The following is a 23366-nucleotide window of genomic DNA, read 5'->3' as shown; positions in this document are numbered from 1 at the left end:
AAGTTAATTTTGCATCTGCTGTCGATCAATCAGGGCCCGACCCCCGCGTTAGCGCCCACCTGCCTCCAATATTCACCAGCGCGGCGCCGGGGCGGCGCAGGCTGGAGAAGGGAAGAACCAGCCATTTGGCTCACCTTGATTCTCATTGGCTGCTGCCGGCCGTGACCTCCCCGAAACACCCTCCCGCGAAAAACCAGGGCAATTTCATACACTTCCCGCTGAAATGCGTTTTCGGTCTCTGGGAGTGGTGCTGGAGGACTGTCGAAATGCTAATTACGGTATGCGCATTGTGCAGACTGTAACGACGTTCTTCTGCTTTGAGTGCTGATAATTGTCAAACGAGGCTGCATACAGCAGTTACCGTACATATTTAGAGTTGCGTTTCTACAGTATGGGATGAAAACATGTGATGATTTTAGAGGTGGCCCTGAGCACTATGGGACTTGACATCTCTGGTCATCAGTCCCCTAAAACTTAGAACTACTTAAACCTAACTAACCTAAGGACATCACACAACACCCAGTCATCACGAGGCGGAGAGATTGTAGAGGTAGCAGTACGCATTTGTGCCCAGTATTATTTCTTTGTTGTTTTGGTCTTCAGTCCTGAGACTGGTTTGATGCAGCTCTCCATGCTACTCTATCCTGTGCAAGCTTCTTCATCTCCCAGTACCTACTGCAAAGTACATCCTTCTGAATCTGCTTAGTGTATTCATCTCTTGGTCTCCCTCTACGATTTTTAACCTCCGCGCTGCCCTCCGATACTAAATGGGTGATCCCTTGATGCCTCAGAACATGTGCTACCAACCGATCCCTTCTTCTAGTCAAGTTGTGCCACAAATTTCTCTTCTCTCCAATTCTCTTCAATACCTCCTCATTAGGTATGTGATCTACCCATCTAACCTTCAGCATTCTTCCGTAGCACCACATTTCGAAAGCTTCTATTCTCTTTTTGTCCAAACTATTTATCGTCCACGTTTCACTTCCACACAAGGCTACACTCCATACAAATACTTTCAGATACGACTTCCTGACACTTAAATCCGTACTCGATGTTAATAAATTTCTCTTCTTCAGAAATGATTTCCTTGCCATTGCCAGTCTACATTTTATATCCTCTCTACTTCGACCATCATCAGTTATTTTGCTTCCCAAATAGCAAAACTCCTTTACAACTTTAAGTGTCTCATTTCCTAATCTAATTCCCTCAGCATCACCCGACTTAATTCGACTACATTCCATTATCCTCGTTTTGCTTTTATTGATGTTTATCCTATATCCTCCTTTCAAGACACTATCCATTCCGTTCAACTGCTCTTCCAAGTCCTTTGCTGTCTCTGACAGAATTAAATTGTCATCGGCGAGCATGAAAGTTTTTATTCCTTCTCCATGGATTTTAATACCTACTCCAAATTTTTCTTTTGTTTCCTTCACTGCTTGCTTAATATACAGATTGAATAACATCGGGGAGAGGCTACAACCCTGTCTCACTCCCTTCCCAACCACTGCTTCCCTTTCGTGTCCCTCGACTCTTCTAACTGCCATCTGGTTTCTGTACAAATTGTAGATAGCCTTTCGCTCCCTGTATTTTACCCCTGCCACCTTCAGAATTTGAAAGAGAGTATTCCAGTTAACATTGTCAAAAGCTTTCTTTAAGGCTACAAGTGCTAGAAACGTTGGTTTGCCTTTCCTTAATCTATTTCCTAAGGTGAGTCGTAGGGTCAGTATTGCCTCACGTGTTCCAACATTTCTACGGAATCCAAACTGATCTTCCCCGGGGTCGGCTTCTACCAGTTTTCCCATTCGTCTGTTTTCTTTATTTCTCAGTAATATGTGTAATATAGTGATGCACGAACACTCAGCACAATATCCCTCCGTGCTGTGTCTGTCTATGTCTTACAACTAGTTTTGGTGTAAAATTCAGTTTATCTATTCACGAACATCAAACTCATTTCAGATCACCTGTGCGTCTCATTACATTTATCCATTTACATTATTCTGGATTGCAGAACAAAAAAGAAGCTAATTAGAAGATAGTATTACAGGAAGGAAAGAGAAAGTATGTTAGTGTGAGACGGGAAACGTGATGCTACGAAATCAATTCGACAGAGCACTGAAAGAATTAATAAGCAACAAAGCTCCTGGACTGGAATACCTCTCTGAGCTACGGAGATCCTAGGGAGAGCCATCCAACCACGACAAAGCTATTAAATCTGTGAGACAGATGAAATACTGTCGGATCTCAGAAGAATGTTATAATTCCAGTTACAAAAAGCGTAGCTGCCGTCAGGTGTGGATATTATTATACTGTTAGTTAGTAATTCATGGATCCTAAATACTGACACGAATGATTAACCGAAGAATGGAAAAACTGGGAAAAGGAAAACTCGGAAATGATCTGTTTAGGTTTCTCTGAATGTAGGAACAGGCGAGGCACTATAGACCAAGACTTATTTTTCAATATCGATTTAAGTAACTTAAACCTACATTTCGAGCATTTCTACATTTTGAGTAAGATTAAGACAGTGTTGACTGGAATACATTCTTAGAAATTCCCAAAGTAATAGCAAGGATAAAATACAGGAATGGCTGTATGAAACTTGTTTTGAAAACTGACTGCAGTTACAATAGTCGAAGGAGAAGAGAGGGATGCACAAACTGAAAAAGAAGTGAGACAGATTTAAGTAACTTAAACCTACATTTCGAGCATTTCTACATTTTGAGTAAGATTATGACAGTGCTGACTGGAATACATTCTTAGAAATTCCCAAAGTAATAGCAAGGATAAAATACAGGAATGGCTGTATGAAACTTGTTTTGAAAACTGACTGCAGTTACAATAGTCGAAGGAGAAGAGAGGGATGCACAAACTGAAAAAGAAGTGAGACAGAGTGTTAGGCTATTACCTACGGTATTAAGATAACCAAGGGATATTTGGAAAGGGAGTTAAAGTTCAGGGAAAGGTGTTAATAAAAACTACGAGGTAGGTCGATGATATTTCAGTTATGTCTGAGGTCGCAAAGGAATTAGAAAAACAGTTGAACGAAGCGGATAGTCTTGAAAAACAGATTAAAAGATGAGTGTCAACAACAGCGTTATAAGGGAAATGGAATGCTGTAGAACTAAATAAGGTGACATTGAGAGAATTAGATTAAGAAACGAAAAACTAATGCAAATAAGGGCGGTTTCCTCAATTCTATAGTTAAGAAAGGGATGATGGTCGAAGCAGACAGGACTGTCAATGCAAACTGTTAATAGTAAGAAAAGTATTTATGAAAAAAGAGAAATTTTGTAATATTTATTTAATTGTCAGTGAGTCTTTTCAGTAGGTATGTCTATGAAATGTAATCACATATGCATATGTGACAATCAATTGTGACAATAACGGAGTGGAAATTTTTGAAATTCTGAAGGTTGGATGTGTTGATCGAATGAAGAGATACCTATTTTCCACAGATGGATTCGGTTAATGTGGCATATACTGAGGCATAAAGGAACCATCTGTTTCTTTATGAAAGGCAGTGAACGGTAAAATCGTAGAGGTAATCCTAGGCTTTAATATAGTAAGTGGTTTCAAATATATGAATGTTGGAGCAGTTGCGCTGAGATAAGCTTTCAGAGTTTTTACTAGTGTGGTGAGTGGCATCAAACTGGCGTTTGGACTGTAAACCACATTAACAACAACAGTTTTCCGTAAGGACCAGTGCTTATTTTACTGTAGAAGATAGAACAACTGAAACATATGACCTCACTGATCATTACTACACTCCTGGAAATAGAAATAAGAACACCGTGAATTCATTGTCCCAGGAAGGGGAAACTTTATTGACACATTCCTGGGGTCAGATACATCACATGATCACACTGACAGAACCACAGGCACATAGACACAGGCAACAGAGCATGCACAATGTCGGCACTAGTACAGTGTATATCCACCTTTCGCAGCAATGCAGGCTGCTATTCTCCCATGGAGACGATCGTAGAGATGCTGGATGTAGTCCTGTGGAACGGCTTGCCATGCCATTTCCACCTGGCGCCTCAGTTGGACCAGCGTTCGTGCTGGACGTGCAGACCGCGTGAGACGACGCTTCATCCAGTCCCAAACATGCTCAATGGGGGACAGATCCGGAGATCTTGCTGGCCAGGGTAGTTGACTTACACCTTGTAGAGCACGTTGGGTGGCACGGGATAAATGCGGACGTGCAGTGTCCTGTTGGAACAGCAAGTTCCCTTGCCGGTCTAGGAATGGTAGAACGATGGGTTCGATGACGGTTTGGATGTACCGTGCACTATTCAGTGTCCCCTCGACGATCACCAGTGGTGTACGGCCAGTGTAGGAGATCGCTCCCCACACCATGATGCCGGTTGTTGGCCCTGTGTGCCTCGGTCGTATGCAGTCCTGATTGTGGCGCTCACCTGCACGGCGCCAAACACGCATACGACCATTATTGGCACCAAGGCAGAAGCGACTCTCATGGCGTGGTAGATCCATTTGGATAAAACGGCCATCATCGGAATCGACCACTATAGTCAACAATGTGTGTATGATGGAGGTCGTTTGTACTTGACACAGCGAAAGCAAATAATTGAGAGTTTGCCGGGCACTCTCACTTCTGATTCAGTGTTATGCCGCTTCATGTTCTTAGGTAAGATGATCTTCATTACTATTTGACTTCATACATTATGATGAAATGGTGGTCAGTAGTTAATGCTCTCGCTTGCGTGCTCTAGGGAAAGAATAACGGTAAGCTTTACCTGCGTTCAAAGGAATAGGGTGCCAATTTAATTGACAGCAGTAAAAGTGCATGACGACTGTGGGCCGAGGGAAGTTTGCCCTCTGCTCACATGATACCCTGCGAAATCTGAATGAAGGGCTACAAGCAAATTCCACATTAATGGATTTCCGAGAAGCGTTTGACACGGTGCTCCACAGCAGACTGTTAAGTAACTAGGTACGGAATATGTTCCCAGATACGTAAGTGGCTCGGAGACTTCTTAAGTAATAGGACCCTGTTGTTCTTGACGGCGAGTGTTCATCAGAGACGGGAGTGCCTCAGGAAATGGTGATAGCACGGTGCTATTTTCTACGCACAGAAATGATCTGGCGGACAGGATGGGCACCAATCTGCAGTTATTTGCTGATGATGTGTGGTGTACGGACGGTGTCGTCTTCTAATGACGGTAGGAGGATTCACGATGATTTATACATAATTTGTAGCTAGTATGATGAATGGCAGATAGCTCTAAATGTATAAAAATGCAAATTAGCGCAGGTGAGTAGGACAAAAATCCCTTATATTCGTATACGGCATTAATAATGTGGTATCTGAGGCAGGTAAGTAGCTTAAATATGTAAACGTAACGTTGCATGGCGATATGATATGAAACGAACATTTAAGATTTGTAGTGGGGAAGGTGATAGGTCGACTTCTGTTGATCGAAACAGTTTTACGAAAGCGTGGTTCATCTGCAAAGGAGACGACAAACAGAACACCTGTGCTACTCATTGTTAACGACTGCTTGGATGTTTGGGATCCCCATCAGACCAGAACAGCTGAAGATATCGAAGCTATTCAGATGCTGACTGATAGATTTGTTACCGGTAGGTTGGATCGACAAGCAAGCAATACATAGACGTTTCGGGAAGTCAAATGGGAATCCCGGGAGGGAATGAGACGTTCTTTTAAAAGAACGCTATTTAGAAAACCGGCGTTTGTAGCTAACTGGATAATGATCCTGCTGTCGCCAATTTACATTTCGAATGAACACCACGAACGTAAGAGAATCGGGGGCTTGTACAGAGAGAGGCATATAGGCATTTGTTTTCCATCCCTCTTTTTGCAAGTCGAACAGGAAAGAAAATGACTAGTTGTTGTGCAAGGTATCTTCCACCACACACCGTACGGTGGCTTATGAAGTATGTACGTAGATGTAAAATATTCTGAGACTGGCTAGGCGTCCTGCACTGAGGGTATGCGACTGCAGATTCTCCATAGATTCTTCCCTGGAAACCTTTTGTTAGACGGTGGAATTGTCTTTAGTATGAAATCAGCAGCCTAGAACAAATCTCGGTGCAAGATAGTTAATACTATTAGCCATGTGGCGTCTGTCTGGAGTTCGTCATCCATATGTCTTATATTGATCCGAGGCGATTCTGGGTACTAGAAATAATTGGGAAAATTAATCTGGCCATCTTACGAGGGCTGACCAAGCCTACTTGGGTGGTGGGGCTACCACTTCGGGGCCGCCCACCTTTCCCGATTTTCTTTCAAGGGCTTACGTCCCTAGAGGCGCTGACTCCCATACTCTTAAATGTCCTCTCTACGCTTAAGAATTCTCCCTTCCCTTTTCTTATAATGGAGATGAAAGGAGAAAGATGATGGTTCAGATGGCTCTGAGCACTATGGGACTTAACATCTATGGTCATCAGTCCCCTACTACGTAGAACAACTTAAATCTAACTAACCAAAGGACATCACACAACACCCAGTCATCACGAGGCAGAGAGGATGAAAGGAGAAAGGTCGTGGTAAGGACATGCTTGGGATAGGAGAAATGGACCAATGGCAGACCAATAGGACGTTATGTCCCTGACAGGATGTTGTGGGGGTCACTTTCGTATTACTCCTCCCCTTCGGTCAGTCCGGCTTGGGTGTCCCTTCCGGTAGCTAAATTACAGTTATCATAGCCCTCCGGATCCAAATATATTCAGTTTCTCCCTAACTTCTGAATTTCGAAATCCGTCGGCTCATGTGCAGCACTTTAAGTGCATTTAGGGATCGTATAGCTGTTGCATGTATGGAAGAAAGCTCCATACAAGCAACACAGAGTATGTTCGTAAGAGTAGTTTGGTATGCGCTACAGCCAACAGATCTCTAAACTGGCAAACTAGGGAGTAAATGAATATAGTTACTATCCTCAATAAAATACAAGAAAACGAGGGGAACTGGAATTAAATTCTCGAAAGAATGAGTGGAGGAAGATTACCTCTTCAGATAAGGTTCAAGCCATTTACGAAAAATAGTCAAGAAAGTCCAAGAAAGTGATTGGTACTACAACAGAAAAACAGAAAAAGGTCTAATGCTTGAAGTGAAGAAGATGATAACAGAATCTGCCTTGATCTTTAGCAAGTGACATAAAAAACCCACCCGGCTAGCTGCGCGGTCTAACACGCTGCTTCCTGAGCGGAATGGCATGCCGGTCCCCGGCACGAATGCGCCCGACGGATTAGTGTCGAGGTCCGGTCTGCCGGCCAGCTTGTGGATGGTTTTTAAGGCGGTTTTCCATCTGCCTCGGTGAATGCGAGCTGGTTCTCATTACTCTGTTTCACTTACAATATGTCGGTGATTGCTGCGCCATCACTGTCTCCACTTACGCGTATACCGTAATTAGTCGACCACGCAAACATTTGTGGTTACACTCGTCTGGTATGAGACGTTACCGGGGTGAGGGGGGCGGGGTGCCCACTGAGGGCCAAACCGCAGAATAACCCTGGGTTCGATGTGGGGCGGCGGTGGGGTGAGTGGACTGCTGTAGCCTGTTGTGGGGTTGTGAACCACTGAGGGCTACGGCGGTACGGAGCCTCTCCGTCGTTTCTAGGTCCCCTGTTCAATACACAATACACACACTATGACATTAAAGGCAAAGATCAAGACTGAACTGTCAATCCCGGTGTCGCCTTTAACTTTTATGTAACTCACAACTTGAACATGATTCAGAGTACTGCTGACATGTTAAACAATTAACGTATCAAGAGAATCAATGTCCTTAGGAGAGCTCAAAATTCATGACTCAAGTTAAGTGTTTTGCAGAGCACTGCTGTCAAATTATATTTTATTAGTCCTCTGAAGTTCATGGTGAGTTAATAATAGGCGCAGAAATGTATGGCTGTTTCGTTATTTCCTTGTCTTCCCTACTCAAAAGAGAACAAACAGGATATTTTTCCGCCCATCCATCTCTTCGGTTTTTTGACAGAAGCTGTATATTTATTTGCAATCAAGATGATAGCTTCAGTTGCATATATTAGTTTTTCCTGATGATGGTGAATTGTATTGTGATTTCCCTAGATCACACCAGGCAAATGCCGGGATGGTTCCTTTGAAAGGGCACGGCCGACTTCCTTTCCCATCCTTCCCTAATGCGAGCTTGTGCTCCGTCTCTAATGTCCTCGTTGTCGACGGGACGTTAAACACCAATATCCTCCTCCCTGGATTGTACTACGTAAAACAGCATAAATAAGTAGAAAATAATACATGCAGGTGATGATACTACCATTACTGCACATGGCTATTTATTTTTCCAAATAAACTGGCTCGCAGGGATTGTGTGTATCAGTTTACCACAAGTACGAGGTGCATTCAAGTTCTAAGGCCTCCGATTTTTTTTCTTCGGACTGGAGAGAGATAGAAACACGTGCATCGTTTTAAAAAGAGGCCGCGTTCATTGTCAATACGTCCCAGAGATGGCAGCACCGTAGGGCAGATGGAATTTTACTGCCAGCGGCGAGAATGAGAACTGTTTTAAATACTTAAAATGGCGACGTTTTCCTTACTTGAAAAGTGTGCAATCATTCGTTTTCTGAATTTGCGTGGTGTGAAACCAATTGAAATTCATCGACAGTTGAAGGAGACATGTGGTGATGGAGTTATGGATGTGTCGAAAGTGCGTTCGTGGGTGCAACAGTTTAATGAAGGCAGAACTTCGTGTGACAACAAACCGAAACAACCTCGGGCTCGCACAAGCCGGTCTGACGACATGATCGAGAAAGTGGAGAGAATTGTTTCGGGGGATCGCCGAATGACTGTTGAACAAATCGCCTCTAGAGTTGGCATTTCTGTGGGTTCTGTGCATACAATCCTGCATGACGACCTGAAAATGCGAAAAGTGTCAGCCAGGTGGGCGCCACGAATGCTGACGTACGACCACATGGCTGCCCCTGTGGCATGTTGCCAAGCAATGTTGACGCGCAACGACAGCATGAATGGGACTTTCTTTTCGTCGGTTGTGACAATGGATGAGACGTGGATGCCATTTTTCAATCCAGAAACAAAGCGCCAGTCAGCTCAATGAAAGCACACAGATTCACCGCCACCAAAAAAATTTCGGGTAACTGCAAGTGCTGAAAAATTGATGGTGTCCATGTTCTGGGACAGCGAGGGCGTAATCCTTACCCATTGCGTTCCAAAGGGCACTATGGTAAAAGGTGCATCCTACGAAAATGTTTTCAAGAACAAATTCCTTCCTGCACTGCAACGAAAACGTCCGGGAAGGGCTGCGCATGTGCTGTTTCACCAAGACAACGCACCCGCACATCGAGCTAACGTTACGCAACAATTTCTTCGTGATAACAACTTTGAAGTGATTCTTCATGCTCCCTACTCACCTGACCTGGCTCCTAGTGACTTTTGGCTTTTTCCAACAATGAAAGACACTCTCCGTGGCCGCACATTCACCAGCCGTGCTGCTATTGCCTCAGCGATTTTCCAGTGGTCAAAACAGACTCCTAAAGAAGCCTTCGCCGCTGTCATGGGATCATGGCGTCAGCGTTGTGAAAAATGTGTACGTCTGCAGGGCGATTACGTCGAGAAGTAATGCCAGCTTCATCGATTTCGGGTGAGTAGTTAATTAGAAAAAAAATCGGAGGCCTTAGAACTTGAATGCACCTCGTAAATCTGAATGATATCCAAAGTCAAAGAGCATTGTCATATGTCAATGTGTAGCACAGACAAAGTTGGGATGAATTGAGAAACTAGCGGAAGGTTCTTTTATCCGTCGCTCATAGCTTCTATAGTCCTGGTTTATCTTCCACCTCTTAAAACAGAATATTGGAAGGATACCTTCTCGTAACATTCTGACTTATTTGATAATTTCTCATTATGTTATGCCAATGTTTCCAAAATAGTGCTGGACTTGCTAAGGCCTTTGTGGTGAGACAACTGTCATTCATGTTTAGATTACAGTGACGAACGGCCTTCTCTGACTCCATTTATTTGCAGAAAAAGGTAGCAAAGGAGCCGAAGACAGAGAAATACACGAGACTGCTGCTGTTAAAGTCAAATCATTGCGTCAAAATGGATCATGAAAACATGAGGCATTAGCAAATGATGAAGTGGTAATTGCATTCCACTATCTCCTCAGTAAGTTGTACTTCACACTCTGGAAAAGGTGAAAAACAAACGCAGTAACGAATAGTTCATGTTGCATACACAAACCATATTCATTGGTGTAAAACGATTGTGTCTATATCTGTACTAGTAATAAAACTGCAACTCCGTCGTACCTGTACACCGAAAATATTTGCCAAAAACTGATTGTGGTTGGTATAGCGAGTGTGATAAAATACAATAGGACTACATTTTTCTGTCTGTTTAACATGCTGAACGAACTGTCATGTTTTTGCACATGTCACTTGAGTCTAGCTTGGGTCAACACCCGGACTCTATTTCATCACAATCGTATCAGTAATAAATATTTTTACGTAACTAAATTTAAAACTTTAGGAATCTGTTTAGTATATTAGTCTGGATGTTTACCACAGTTACAAGGTGATTCTTGTATAGTATATCAAAGAACCAATATTTGACGCTGTTAGTTTCGTAGTACACCAAAAAACCAATAGATGGCAATGTTAGGTTCTTTATTTTAGTGACAGAAGTGTTTTCGAAAGGTTACGTCAGTGAGAGAATTAAGTGCCGCAATCTTACCTTTACGAATACAATCTTGCATTGAACACACTGGGCTATGATATCATTTTATGTTACAAGAAGTTAACGTAGTAGTTCTATTAATTTAGACTGGTAATATTTGTATTTACCTTCTTGTATGAAACAAAATTGTTAAGATTGCTTTGTGGTTTCGGTAGCTGCTTATAACATTTTTATTTCGTCCTGTTTACGAACGAAAATGATTATTAAACTATTGAGTCTTTCTCAATACACTATAAAGGCTAAAACACTAAGCACTATACAGTCTCAGGAATCCAATGAATGTCGTGAGGCTACACTTGGTACAGCTCGAGTACGCAAGGCTTTAACTCACGCTTTTGAAACTCCTTCTGAAAGCGAGGTGCGACATAATTCTGATCGAGAGCATCATGCATTATCTCGCTGCTCAGAAACCTTCATTCAAAGAGGAACCCAGCGAAACAGTCAGTCTCGATCGCTTGAAAGCAGCTGAAACGAGGTGTGAGAATGAGCACTGATCGTCAGCGGCACACTTTGTCTGAATCGTCCGTCACTTTTACCAAAGGAGAGCCCTGACTGTGAGCTGATCCTGAGCGCCATACATTGTCTGCTGCCTCTAAAATCTTGACTGAAAGAAATTACCCCCTAAATTCTCAGCATGTTGGCACAGCACTTCAAGGGCTCTTGAAGGGCAGTTACCAACTGGTGATGCTACTGAGTGCTGATACACAAATATTTACGCAGTATGGAGAGTTCGTAATAACACTTATAGAGCTTTAAAGTGATGACCAACAGTAGAGGCGTTTAGTGTTAGCTCAGGAGAATTATGAAAGCAACTGTCAAAATTGGGAGAAATCTATGGTGAGGGAAAGGGAGAGTATAGATGAAATATGACAGGCACAGACAGAAGAATAACGCCAAGCTCGCATCGACGCTGATCAACTTAGAAACTTGCTAAATAAAATGTCAATTTTGTCTGAATATTCAGAAAAACTTCTCAGACCCACTTGCGGAAGTGTTTACCTGCGGGGTCACGCGGGATTAGCCGAGCAGTCTAGGGCGCTGCAGTCTTGGACTTTGCGGCTGGTCCCGGCGGAGGTTCCTGTCCTCCCTCGGGCATGGGTGTGTGTGTTTGTCCTTAGGATAATTTAGGTTACGTAGTGTGTAAGCTTAGGGACTGTTTCGCCTTGCATAGTGCCGATGTCGTTGCCAAGCGCGCTTTCATCTGACGACAGTGCCGGCTGTGTGTCGAGTTTATTTCTGTGCACGTCTTACATCGTTTCGGGCTTTCTGCTTTTCATAGACTGACTCACATGCCGAGGTTTCGTTTCCTATTAACGGTGTTCTGTACCCCGGCTATTATCGACCCATAGCGCTTCGCCGACAGTGTAGTGTAGCGGCGATGTCACGCCTGTGCACATACAAAAAAAGGTTAACGAAGGAAGTTTCTATGCGTGTCACGGGCACATTTTTTGTTAATTTTGGGACACCATTCACTCGGCCTTTCTGAAATTCTGGCAGGAATAGTTCTACCTACAGAGGAAACATCAGGAGCAGATGCAGCCTCTGATGAACCAGAATGCAGATTTGCTTTTGTGCCCTTAACCCGAGGGTGCGAGCCAGGTGCGACTTGTGCAATTTTATTCCCCGCCTACGCCGCCCCCGACGCCATTTTCTAGCTGGGAGAATTACCTGCGCCGGTTGTCGCTGCAGTATGAGATAAAGCGATCCAGTTGGTAAGACCACGCGGGTTTATAATTTGTCAAAAATTCGAATTCGTCCACGGAGACAAAGAAAGTCCCGTATTGCGATATTTGTCGATTGCTAACGCAGAATTTCGGTAATCAAACCCATGTAGTGGCAGTATGGTTGCAGTTCAACCACGACCACAAGCGCCCAGGGCAGTCGTATGCAGCCTGGATCGCTGATTAGCAGAATGTCTCAGGCAAGTGTCGTTTTGAGTCCCCCAAATATGCTGCTACTTTTGCAGACTAGCTAATTCGGGATGTAATTGCACGGATAGCGCCTGAATCAATGCTTTTTATAATGGGCAGGTATGTGAGTCAGGTGGTCACGGTAAACAGCAACCGCTGCAGCGCGGGTGGCCTCACCTCCCACCGAATCACTGAGTGTTTTCTGCTGTTGGCGATTGTAGTGCAGTAAAGAACCTCCGTTGGCGGTCTTCGCTTAAGCTGACTTCAGTGGGTTAGCCAAAGTTTGTATATGTGTGGCTCATTACTTGGATTATTTGTATAATTATTTGCATCAAAATAATGTGAGGATCATACAGAAAGGTTACCCATAGAATAGAGGAAAGAAGCTGTGACACATTATAACATTCAATAATGGCCAATATTGGTATCTAATTCGAATTTTTCAAAGTCACTAGGCTCACCGTTCACAGTCGCAACGACGTTTCATCCCTAGGGCTGGAATGGGGATGCATAGAATACAGCATATCAGCATGCCTCTGTAATTCGTGAAGAAAATTTCACCAAACTTCGCACGTACATCATTGGCTACTTGAAAAACGGTACAGTCATATCACTCGTATGGATGAGTGTTTGGGTTAAAACAGGAGACATAAAAATGGTAACTCATGAACGCCTCGAAAAATTGTATCTAGATATGTTGTATACAAGACCCATTATTTTAATAAAGATGTGAAAACTTAAAAATGTCTAAAGCCGATATCTTAAAAAGAAACAAAGAAGTATGAAAGGAAATTCTTACCCTGCAACTGCCAAAAGTGTTTTTCAATTCTCACACCTAAAAGAATAACCACGGTGCGTACCGTTTTACAGATTTCTTTCTCAGGCAGTATAACAAGTTTCCTCGGGCTTCAGATAAAACTGCAAAGCAAAATTCACTGCAGATGGAAAAGAAATACGTGAACAAATAATTGGGAAAAACATTAAATATGTGTCAAATATCTACATATGTGTGAAATACATGTAACATATATGAGTGTGCATGAAATGTGTTACGTACTTGTACGCAGGTGAACCTGTGGGACAAAAGCTAATTATATGTATAAATTGAACGGCTTTCTCAAGTAGTATAACTGAAATACAACATCCATTGTATACAGGGTGGTCCACTGATCGTTACCGGGTCAAATATCTCCCGAAATAAGCGTCAAACGAAAAAACTACAAAGAACGAAACTTGTCTAGTTTGAAGGGGGGAAACCAGATGGCGCTATGGTTGGCCCGCTAGATGGCGCTGCCATAGGTTACACGGATATCAGTTGCGTTTTTTTTTAAAATAGGAATCCCCATTTTTATTACATATTCGTGTAGTACGTAAAGAAATATCAATGTTTTGGTTGGACCACTTTTTTCGGTTTGTGATAGACGGCGCTGTAATAGTCACAAACATATGGCTCACAATTTTAGACGAACAGTTGGTAACAGGTAGGTTTTTTTAAACTGAAATACAGAGCGTAGGTACGTTTGAAAATTTTATTTTGGTTTTTCCAATGTGATACATGTACCTTTGTGAACTTATCATTTCTGAGAACACGTGCTGTTACAGCGTGATTACCTGTAAATACCACATTAACGTTATAAACGCTCAAAATGATGTCCGTGAACGTCAATGCATTTGGCAACACGTGTAACGACATTCCTCTCAACAACGAGTAGTTCGCCTTTCGTAATGTTCGCACATGCATTGACAATGCGCTGACGCATGTTGTCAGGCGTTGTCGGTGGATCACGATAGTAAATATCTTTCAACGCTCTCCACAGAAAGAAATCCGGAGACGTCAGATCCGGTGAAAGTGCAGGCCATGGTATGGTGCTTCGACGACCAATCAATCTGTCATGAAATATGTTATTCAGTACCGCTTCAACAGCACGCGAACCATGTGCCGGACATCCATCATGTTGGAAGTACATCGCCATTCTGTCATGCAGTGAAACATCTTGTAGTAACATCGGTAGGATATTACGTAGGAAATCAGCATACCTTGCACCATTTAGATTGACATCGATAAAATGGGGGCCAATTATCCTTCCTCCCATAATGCCGCACCATACATTAACCCGCCAAGGTCGCTGATGTTCCACTTGTCGCAGCCATCGTGGATTTTCCGTTGCCCAATAGTGCATATTATGTCGGTTTACTTTACCGCTGTTGGTGAATGACGCTTCGTCGCTAAATAGAACACATGCAAAAAAAATCTATCATCGTCCCGTAATTTCTCTTGAGCCCAGTGGCTGAACTGTACACGACGTTCAAAGTCGTCGCCATGCAATTCCTGGTGCATAGAAATATGGTAAGGGTGCAATCGATGTTAATGTAGGATTCTCAACACCGACGTTTTTAAGATTCCCGATTACCTCGCAGTTTGTCTGCTACTGATATGTGGATTAGCCGTGACAGCTGCTAAAACACCTACTTGGGCATCATCATTTGTTGCAGGTCGTGGTTGACGTTTCACATGTGGCTGAACACTTCCTGTTCCTTAAATGACGTAACTATCCGGCGAACGGTCCGGACACTTGGATGAAGTCGTCCAGGATACCTAGCAGCATACATAGCACACGCCCGTTGGGCATTTCGATCACAACAGCCATACGTCAACACGACAGCGACCTTTTCCGCCATTGGTGAACGGTCCATTTTAACACGGGTAATGTATCACGGAACAAATACCGTCCGCACGGGCGTAATGTTACGTGATACCACGTACTAGCGCCATCTGTAACAAACCGAAAAAAGTGGTCCAACCAAAAGATTCATATTTCTTTACGTACTACACGAATATGTAATAAAAATTGGGGTTCCTATTTTTAAAAAAACGCAGTTGATATCAGTTTGACCTGTGGCAGCCCCATCTAGCGGGCCAACCATAGCGCCATCTGGCTTCCCACTTCAAGCTAGACAAGTTTCGTTGTTTGTAGTTTTTTCGATTGATACTTATTTCGTGAGATATTTGGCCCGGTCACGATCAATGGACCAAACTGCATATTAGCTGGGATTTTCTCTGCCTCGTGATGGCTGGGTGTTGTGTGATGTCCTTAGGTTAGTTAGGTTTAAGTAGTTCTAAGTTCTAGGGGACTGATGACCATCGATGTTAAGTCCCATAGTGCTCAGAGCCCGAGCATATTAGCTAAATGGGAATTTGGAAAAAGTATTGTTTGCGCATTTATACAAACATAAGAAAAACTTCGTAACAAATATGTCACATATTTTGCGACCTCCATGGCAAAAAATTCCCCTGCATTTGCAGTGTGTGATTTCTATTCTTTTTGAATTGATGTATGTGACACTAACATGTATTCTAAGACTGACTATAATAATGGCCTACGGCGACGAAAAATTAAGGTTGCAGGCGTAAGGGTGTTAACCGAACTGGTGAAGAGGTACAGTAACCCGGTTTTCTGTCGACATACATGAGTTCTTTTTTCTTGACTACAGCATAAACACTGTGTTTTAAACTGAAATTCTGGAACATCAGAACATTTTCAGATGCTGAACACCCTACGCTTGACAGCGTGACACTATGTGTTTTCAAGAAGACTGAATATGTTCTTATGACGTGTACCAGGAAACAAATTTTATGACAAGTTATATTTAAGTTTTTGGAACTATCAAGTAGTTTTCCAAATCTGGTGTGATAATCTCGGCCTCTCTGCTTACTGGTACATATGGCTGATAACATTCGACGTCTACTAGCAATTATAAGTGAGCCATATGCCCCACAATCAAAGAAACATTCTTCCATTTTTACTTCCTATGTTTACGACTGAAACAACGAGACGAATTAGTATCCAGGTAATTCGTAGGACAGAAGAACGAATGCATGTAAAAAAGATGACATCAATCGTAAGTCAATTCAATACAATTTTTCTGGCGGATCTGAAAATGTTCGAAAAATAAAAGGAGAAAAGACAAAGAAACAGATCTACACCGCCATCTACATCTAAAACTACATTTACATGGATACTCTGCAAAACACATTTAAGTTCCTGGCAGGAGGTTCACCGAAAGATCTAAAGCTTCCGACCCCACTCCACTCTTAATAGATAATGGAGTGGATTGAGAAAATCTTTCGCGACGTTCTCCGTCCCCCTCTGGGTCTAACAAATTTTATAACTCACTTTCTTTCTGATCCAATGTGTAATTGTGGATATATTTCAATATCTTCAGTAAAACTGACCACCACAAATATTACGTAATAAGACAAAACCCGTGTCGTCACAAAAAATATGCTCCGGAGTGCCAAACTGGCGACTGCCAGAGTACGAATTCTTTCATATCTTTCATAGAGATAAAAACTTCATGTGAATTCTTACAGTGTCACTAATTTTTACATTGATCATTACCAGACTAAGGTCCATACAACTTTTATTAAGGTTATGGGCGTTGTTTGGACTTCAGACTGCATTAAATGCTATATATTTGAAGATTTAGTTGTTTTTGTTGTTGTTGTGGTCTTCAGTCCTGAGACTGGTTTGATGCAGCACTCCATGATACCCTATCCTGTGCAAGCCAGTACTTACTGCAAACCACATCCTTCTGAATCTGCTTAGTGTATTCATCTCTTGGTCTCCCTCTACGATTTTTACCCTCCACGCTCCCCTCCAATGCTAAATTTGTGATCCCTTGATGCCTCAGAACATGTCCTACTAACCGTCCCTTCTTTTTGTCAAGTTCTGCCACATACTCCTCTTCTCCCCAATTCTATTCAATACTTCGTCATTAGTTATGTGATGTACCCAACTTATCTTCAGCATTCTTCTGTAGCACCACATTTCGAAAGCTTCTATTCTCTTCTTGTCCAAACTATTTATCGTCCATGTTTCTCTTCCATAAATGGCTACACTCCATACAAATACTTTCAGAAACGATTTCCTGACACTTAAATCTGTACTCGATGTTACAAATTTCTCTTCTTCAGAAACGCTTTCCTTGCCATTGCCAGTCTACATTTTATATCTTCTCTACTTCGACCATCATCAGTTATTTTGCACCCCAAATAGCAAAACTCCTTTACTACTTTAAGTGTCTCATTTCCTAATCTAATTCCCTCAGCATCACCCGACTTAATTCGACCACATACCATTATCATCGTTTTGCTATTGTTGATGTTCATCTTATATCCTCCTTTCAAGACACTGTCCATTCCGTTCAACTGCTCTTCCAACTCCTTTGCTGCCTCTGACAGAATTACAATGTCATCGGCAAACCTCAAAGTTTTTATTTCTTCTCCATGAATTTTAATACCTACTCCGAATTTTTCTTTTGTTTCCTTTAATGCATGCCCAATATACAGATTGAATAACATCGTGGAGAGGCTACAACCCTGTCTCACTCCCTTCCCAACCACTGCCTCCCTTTCATGCCCCTCGACTCTTCTAACTGCCATCTGGTTTCTGTACAAATTGTAAATAGCCTTTCGCTCCCTGTATTTTACCCCTGCCACCTTTAGAATTTGAAACAGAGTATTCCAGTAAACATTGTCAAAAGCTTTCTCTATGTCTACAAATGCTAGAAACGTAAGTTTGCCTTTCCTTAATCTTTCTTATAAGATAAATCGTAAGGTCAGTATTGCCTCACGTGTTCCAACATTTCTACGGAATCCAAAAAAATGGTTCAAATGGCTCTGAGCACTACGGGACTTAACTTCTAAGGTCATCAGTCCCCTAGAACGTAGAACTACTTAAACCTAACCAACCTAAGGACATCACACACATCCATGCCCGAGGCAGGATTCGAATCTGCGACCGTAGCGGTCGCGCGGTTCCAGACTGTAGCGCCTTTAACCGCTTGGCCACCACGGCCGGCTACGGAATCCAAACTGATCTTCCCCGAGGTCGGCTTTCAACAGATTTTCCATTCGCCTGTAAGGAATTCGCGTTAGTATTTTGCAGCTGTGACTTATTAAACTAATAGTTCGGTAAGTTTCACATTTGTCAATACCTGCTTTCTTCGGGATTGGAATTATTATATTCCTCTTGGAGTCTGAGGGTATTTCGCCTGTTTCATACATCTTGCTCACCAGATGGTAGAGTTGTGTCAGGACTGACTCTCCCAAGGCCTTCAGTAGATCTAATGGAATGTTGTCTACTCCCGGTGCCTTATTTCGACTCAGGTCTTTCAGTGCTCTGTCAAACTCTTCACGCAGTATCGTATCTCTCATTTCATCTTCATCTACATCGTCTTCCATTTCCATGATATTGTCCTCAAGTATATAACCCTTGTATAGACCCTCTATATACTCCTTCCACCTTTCTGCGTTCCCTTCTTTGCTTAGAACTGGGTTTCCATCTGAGCTCTTGATATTCATACAAGTGGTTCTCTTTTCTCCAAAGGTCTCTTTAATTTTCCTGTCGGCAGTATCTATCTTACCCCTAGTGAGATAAGCCTCTACATCCTTACATTTGTCCTCTAGCCATGCCTGCTTAGCCATTTTGCACTACCTGTCGATCTCATTTTTGAGACGTCTGTATTCCTTTTTGCCTGCTTCATTTACTGCATTTTTATATTTTCTCCTTTCATCAATTAAATTCAATATTTCTTCTGTTACCCAAGGAGTTCTACTAGCCCTCGTCTTTTTACCTATTTGATCCTCTGCTGCCTTCACTACTTCATCCCTCAGAGCTACCCATTCTTCTTCTACTGTACTTCTTTCCCCCTTTCCTGTCAATTGTTCCCTTATGCTCTCCCTAAACTCTGTACAACCTCTGGTTTAGTCAGTTTATCCAGGTCCCATCTCCTTAAATTCCCACCTTTTTGCAGTTTATTCAGTTTTCATCTACAGTTCATAACCAATAGATTGTGGTCAGAGTCCACATCTGCCCCTGGAAATGTCTTACAATTTAAAACCTGGTTCATAAATCTCTGTCTTACCATTATATAATCTATCTGATACCTTCTAGTATCTCCAGGATTCTTCCATGTATATAACCTTCTTTCATGATTCTTGAACCAAGTGTTAGCTATGATTAAGTTATGCTCTGTGCAAAACTCTACCAGACGACTTTCTCTTTCATTTCTTAGCCCCAATCCATACTCACCTACTACGTTACCTTCTCTCCTTTTTCCTACACTCGAATTCCAGTCACCCATGACTATTAAATTTTCGTGTCCCTTCACTACCTGAATAATTTCTTTTATCTCATCATACATTTCTTCAATTTCTTCATCATCTGCAGAGCTAGTTGGCATATAAACTTCTACTACTGTAGTAGGCGTGGTCTTCGTGTCTATCTTGCCCACAATAATGCTTTCACTATGCTGTTTGTAGTAGCTTACCCGCAAACCTATTTTTTTTATTCATTATTAATCCTACTCCTGCATTATCCCTATTTGATTTTGTATTTATAACCCTGTATTCACCTGTCCAATAGTCTTGTTCCTCCTGCCACCGAACTTCGCTAATTCCCACTATATCTAACTTTAACCTATCCATTTCCCTTTTTAAATTTCCTAATCTACCTGCCCGGTTAAGGGATCTGACGTTCCACGCTCCGATCCGTAGAATGCCAGTTTTCTTTTTCCTGATAACGACGTCCTCTTGAGTAGTCCCCGCCCGGAGATCCGAATGGGGGACTATTTTACCTCCGGAATATTTTACCCAAGAGGACGCCATCATCATTTATCCATACAGTAAAGCTGCATGCCCTCGGGAAAAATTAAGGCCTCAGTTTCCCCTTGCTTTCAGTTGTTCGCAGTACCAGCACAGCAGGTGATTGGGACAAAATACTGCCTGCAGAGAAGCAGTCAACGAAAAACCTCCCATAACACAACACTCATCAGTGACATCTTCCAGACGAAAAATTTAACTATTTATTTATTTGCAATTTTTTTTACTCCATTATCTAGATACAATAACAGATCAAATGTTACACACTTAGTATAGCTAAGCAATTGTAACTGTTGCTTGCTGCCTGACGGCTATCCTACACGTTTATTCATATTAATTATTCAGTTTCTCTCTCGTAGTTATTAAGGCGCTGCATATTGTTGTGCCTTCTGTATAGAAAACACGAAAGTGGAAAAATCTGTTAAAATTTGTGACGAGTGTTTAAGGACTGCTGTTGTACAGCCTTTTGTTTTGCTTAACAATGCAGTGGAGGAGTTTTACGTAGCTTGCAGTCTATCCGGCGCTGCTGGGGCTAGCAAAGTACTAAAAGCAGACTGTATGTGCCTCTGCAGCCCAAGCTCTCTTGCTTCTTGTTTTTTGTTGGAAACTAGTCTCGCTAAATGCAAATAACGCAGAAAATAAACGTATCCTTAAGAGAAACTTCTTTATAAAAAAGGACTTCGTAAACATCACTGTAATACAATTGTTTTTAGCTCTTGCAGTCTCTTTTGCACTGAATTAAGAGATGGATGAAAAGAAACAGAATTTGAAAGTACGAATGTCTAAATAGAGTTGGCCTTATTGCTGCAAAGGAAAACTGGTCTTTTGCAATTAAAGTCGAGCTCTGGAAGGCGTTATACCTTCCAAATTTTGTCATGCTTCGTTGATCTATAATTATTATATTTCCAATGTCTTGACATTCAAATTTTCAAACAAATTATTTCTCAGAGTGAAAAGTAGAAACAGTTTAGTAACAGCTTTCGGACACAAATATGGTTATACAGTCTCTGCAATTGTAGCAGTGTTAACGGAAAACTTAGTTTCACTTATTTCTTCTGTCATATTACAGATGTTATTCAATTTTACGAGAGTCCAAGTTAATTTTTTTCCTCAAGTTATCTCGGAAACAGTTATAATGAAGTCCTAAAATCATCAAGCTTAATTTCACAGGATCTGTTCATGAATCAGTATTTTTATCATAGCTACGAACGGGTTCAAGATCTACGAGGAAATAAGTAATACCGTCTATTTGAATAGTGGCTCCAAGGTAACTTTTAAAAATTGTGAATCAAATCTGTTCTGACAGTCTTCTGGTTTTTCCTAGACTCTGTAAGTTACATGTAATTAAATAGATAGTGGAAAGCAGTCTTAAGCACATCATCTTATGTACAGGATGTCTTTTTGGTGCACACGGCAATGTCTCCTGAAGTAGCACGGCAAACTTTCCGGTTCATGTGACGATACGTGGCGAATAAATTCCATAATTTCTTGACGACAGTCACCAATTATCATGCACGGTGTATAGTGTTTCTAAACTAACGATTTTGTTTGTTTTGCTTCTTACATGAAAAAGTTACATGAAATCTTCATTGTGTAAAGATTTTATGTAGATTCTTCCGACTTGTTATTTGTGATTTTCAAAGAAGTCTTGGTAGCGCTGGAGACATGTTTGCTAAAAAACTGGAACATAACTTTTAGATTTCTTTCAGCAATGTCTGTACGTTATTCGACCTTCTGTACGCATCGAAAGAATACACTGTATACATGGGAAACATAATTTTTCTCGAAGAACGTCGAACTCCACAACTGATCATAGAGACAACTGATTGTAGGATTTAGGTTCATTCGATCCTATTCGACTCATTAGATTTAAATGATTCTCATTTGTGAACCGGCTGATATTCATGAGCGTTTATGAGGTCAGACATAGGAAAGTGATACAAAAAGCCAGATCAAATCTCAGAAAGACTTTTAGAACAATTAACCGAACTGCAAATAAAATATGGTTGAATTTGTAATAGTGTAGGACCATTTCGTTGTGTAACACGGGCATGAGTTTGTTATTGAAATACTCCAGAGCCTCTTAAGGGAGTCACCAGTTCATAACGTTTTCCTTTCTTGCTATCCCACTGACATGTGTATCTCATAAATATACAGTAAGTTCTTTTTGTAAATTTTATTGAGCAAGATTCTGACGATATAAACACAGCTAAATTTTTCGCCTTTACTACTTCAGTAGAACCACTTGGACCAAGAAATGTCATCAAGATTATAATGCAAATATAATTTTTAAATGACCACACCGCCATTTGACTGCTTTAATTTTCATTTAGGTACAACCCAAGTTTCAGCCTTTTATGCCATTTCCAAGTATTTGATTTGAAGTCATTAAAGTATATTGCAGGACATGTAACACTACGTTGCATTCATCCGATCTTAAAATATGTTTTGAGGCCACTGTACAGTAAACACGGCTAAGTACGTCATCTGAGCACGTGTCCTAGCGTCTGATGGTACACGGTGCATATTACAAGTGGCACAAATAATTATTGTGACGTAGCTACCATAGAACACGCTGTGAGACACAGCGGCTGCCAACTCGAAACCTTGTGGCCTGCTTGTGTGCGACAGAAGCTCTCCCGCAGATGGCCGCTTTTGCTGGCGATAAAATGTTCATGCTACCCATTATAAATATATGGTGCCAAAGAAATAAATCATATGTAGCCACAGAAATAATAAAAATAATATGCTTGTTTTAGTATGGTAACCAGATCTTTAAATAAATTACAGTTGTATCGGTCTCCTGAACTCAAATATTTCCGTATGATATTTTGAGATCAGCTGCATATAATTTCATTAGCCCCCAGTACGTAATAAAAACAAATAATACTTCCATTTGTTAACAAAATAGCTTTTTTTCAGAAAAATCACCCGATACTGTATAGAGATATACATTTTGGTCGGTAATGAAAAATAACAAATATGCCAGTAAGCTAAGAACTCTGGTGACGATGCCTTAAAACTACAAGTAACAGAGCACACAACGAGAAAACGTGAATTTGCAGGAAACTATTTACAAAGTCTA

Source organism: Schistocerca cancellata, chromosome 3 (genome assembly GCF_023864275.1).
Source record: "Schistocerca cancellata isolate TAMUIC-IGC-003103 chromosome 3, iqSchCanc2.1, whole genome shotgun sequence".
Lineage (NCBI taxonomy): Eukaryota > Metazoa > Arthropoda > Insecta > Orthoptera > Acrididae > Schistocerca > Schistocerca cancellata.
This window is presented reverse-complemented; position numbering follows the sequence as displayed.